Source organism: Salvelinus sp. IW2-2015, unplaced genomic scaffold (assembly GCF_002910315.2).
Source record: "Salvelinus sp. IW2-2015 unplaced genomic scaffold, ASM291031v2 Un_scaffold1011, whole genome shotgun sequence".
Taxonomy (NCBI): domain Eukaryota; kingdom Metazoa; phylum Chordata; class Actinopteri; order Salmoniformes; family Salmonidae; genus Salvelinus; species Salvelinus sp. IW2-2015.
The window spans coordinates 302,246-305,884 of NW_019942686.1; positions in this window are offsets into that span (position 1 = coordinate 302,246).

Genomic DNA, 3,639 nt, shown 5'->3' on the forward strand with positions numbered 1-3,639 from the left:
GTGAGTCGACTGGGCTGTTTATTCTCTACTGTAACTCAGAGGGAGTGAGTCGACTGGGCCTGTTTATTCCTCTACTGTAACTCAGAGGGAGTGAGTCGACTGGGCTGTTTATTCCACTACTGTAACTCAGAGGGAGTGAGTCGACTGGGCCTGTTTATTCCTCTACTGTAACTCAGAGGGATGAGTCGACGGGGCCTGTTTATTCCTCTACTGTAACTCAGAGGGAGTGAGTCGACTGGGCCTGTTTATTCCTCCTACGTAATCAGAGGGAGTGAGTCGACTGGGCCTGGTTATTCCTCTACTGTAACTCAGAAGGGAGTGAGTCGACTGGGGCCTGTTTTATCCCCTACTGTAACTCAGAGGGAGTGAGTCGACTGGGCCTGTTTATTCCTCTACTGTAACTCAGAGGGAGTGAGTCGACTGGGCCTGTTTATTCCTCTACTGTAACTAAGAGGGAGTGAGTCGACTGGGCCTGTTTATTCCTCTACTGTAACTCAGAGGGAGTGAGTCGACTGGGCCCTGTTTATGTCCTCTACTGTAAACTCAGAGGGAGTGAGTCGACTGGGCCTGTTTATTCCCTACATCTGTAACTCAGAGGGAGTGAGTCGACTGGGCCTGTTTATTCCTCTTACTGTTTAACTAAGAGGGAGTGAGTCGACTGGGCCTGTTTATTCCTCTATCTGTACTAAGAGGGAGTGAGTCGACTGCCTGTTTATTCCCTACTGTAAGACTCAGAGGAGTGAGTCGACTGGGCCTGTTTATTCCTCTACTGTAAGACTCAGAGGGAGTGAGTCGACTGGGCTGTTATTCCTCTACTGATCAGAGGGAGTGAGTCGACTGGGCTGCTTATTTCTCTCTATTGTAACTAAGAGGGAGTGAGTCGACTGGGCCTGTTATTCCCCTACTGTAACTCAGAGGAGTTGAGTCGACTGGGCCTGTTTTTCCTCTACTGTAACTCAGAGGGAGTGAGTCGACTGGGCCTGTTTATTCCTCTACTGTAACTCAGAGGGAGTGAGTCGGACTGGGCCTGTTATTCCCCTACTGTAACTCAGAGGAGTTGAGTCGACTGGGCCTGTTTATTCCTCTCTGTAACTCAGAGGGAGTGAGTGACTGGGCCTGTTTATTCCCCTACTGTATACTCAGAGGGAGTGAGTCGACTGGGCCTGTTTATTCCTCTATTGTAACTAAGAGGGATTGAGTCGACTGGGCCTGTTTATTCCTCTACTGTAGACTCAGAGGGAAGTGACCGACTGGGCCTGTTTATTCCCCTACTGTAACTCAGAGGGAGTGAGTCGACTGGCTGTTTATTCGCTCTATTGTAACTTCAGAGGGAGTGAGTCGACTGGGCCTGTTATTTTCCTGCTATTTACTCAGAGGGAGTGGAGTCGACTGGGCCGTTGATTCCTCTACGTAACTCAGAGGTAGTGAGTCGACTGGGCCTGTTTATTCCTCTATTGCGTAACTCAGAGGGAGTGAGTCGACTGGCCTGTTTATTCCTCTACTGTAACTCAGAGGGAGTGAGTCGACTGGGCCTGTTATTTCCCCTACTTGTAGACTCAGAGGGAGTAGTCACTGCTGTTATTCTCTATGTACTCAAGCGGAGTGAGTCGATGGCCTGTTTGATTCCTCTATTGTACCTGCAGAGGGAGTGAGTCGACTGGTCTGTTTATTCCTCTACTTGTAACTCAGAGGAGTGAGTCGACTGGGCCTGTTTATCCTCCTACTGTAACTCAGAGGGAGTGAGTCCGACTGCCTGTTTATTCCTCTATTGTAACTCAGAGGAGTGAGTCGACTGGCCTGTTTATTCCTCTACGTTGTAACTCAGAGGGAGTGAGTCGACTGGGCCTGGTATTCCTCTACTGTAACTCAGAGGCAGAGTGGAGTCCGACTGGGCCTGTTTATTCCTCTACTGTAACTAAGGGTGAGTCGACTGGGCTGTTTATTCCTCTACTGTAACTCAGAGGGAGGAGTCGACTGGGCCTGTTTATCCCCTACTGTAACTCAGAGGGAGTGAGTCGACTGGGCCTGTTTATCCCCTACTATAACTCAGAGGGAGTGAGTCGACTGGGCCTGTTTTATTCCCTACTGTAACTTAGAGGGCGTGAGTCGACTGGGCCTGTTTATTCCTCCTACTGTAAACTCAGAGGGAGTGAGTCGATGGGCCTGTTTATTCCTCTACTGTAACTCAGAGGAGTGAGTCGACTGGGACTGTTATTCCCCTACTGTAACTCAGAGGAGTGAGTCGACTGGGCCTGTTTATTCCTCACTGTAATCAGAGGGAGTGAGTCGACTGGGCCTGTTTATTCCTCTACTGTAATCCAGAGGAGTGAGTCGACTGGGCCTGTTTATTCCCCTACTGGTAACTCAGGAGGGATGAGTCGACTGGCCTGTGTTTATTCCTCTATGTAACTCAGAGGGAGTGAGTCGACTGGCTGTTTATTCCTCTACTGTAACTCAGAGGGAGTGAGTCGGACTGGGCCTGTTTATTCCTCTACTGTAACTCAGAGGGAGTGAGTCGACTGGCTGTTTATTCCCCTACTGTAACTCAGAGGGAGTGAGGTCGACTGGGCCTGTTTATTCCTCTATTGTATACTCAGGGGAGTGAGTCGACTGGGCCTGTTTATTCCTCTACTGTAACTCAGAGGGAGTGAGTCGACTGGGCCTGTTTATTCCTCTACTGTAACTCAGAGGGAGTGAGTCGACTGGGACTGTTTATTCCTTCTACTGTAACTCAGAGGGAGTGAGTCGACTGGGGCCTGTTTTTCCTCTACTGTAACTCAGAAGGAGTGAGTCGACTGGGCTGTTTATTCCTCTACTGTAACTCAGAGGGAGTGGAGTCGACTGGCGTTTTATTCCCCTACTGTAACTCAGAGGAGTGGAGTCGACTGGGCCTGTTTATTCCTCTATTGTAACTCGAGGGAGTTGAGTCGACTGGGCCTGTTTATTCCTCTACTGTACACTCAGAGGGAGTGAGTCGACTGGGGCCTGTTTATTCCCCTACTGAACTCAGAGGGAGTGAGGTCGACTGGGCCTGTTTAATTCCCCTACTGTAACTCAGAGGGAGTGAGTCGACTGGGCCTGTTTATTCCTCCAATCCCAAAAAAACAACAATACAGGTTTGTTTGATGTAATTTACACTCATTCCCTCAATGAGCAAAATCTCTGTCAATATTAATTGAGGGATTACAATTTGTAATCTTGCTTGGACAGTAACAAAAAACAGCAGATAGAGTCCAAGCCTGGGATCCTGACTACTATCAGGCTCCATATAAATCCTGACTACTATCAGGCTCCATATAAATCCTGACCACTATCAGGCTCCATATAAATCCTGACCACTATCAGCCTCCATATAAATCCTGACCACTATCAGCCTCCATATAAATCCTGACTACTATCAGGCTCCATATAAATCATGACTACTATCAGGCTCTATATAAATCCTGATCAACTGACATACTACAGTAAATACTGTCTTTCTTCAAGATTAGAGGGAGTGATTAAGAGAAGCAACACTGTGTCTTGGCCCAGCTTGGCTTAGTTACACCATCCCCCAGCCTAGACCCAGCCTAGTTTAGTTACACCATCCCCCAGCCTAGACCCAGCCTAGTTTAGTTACACCATCCCCCAGCCTAGACC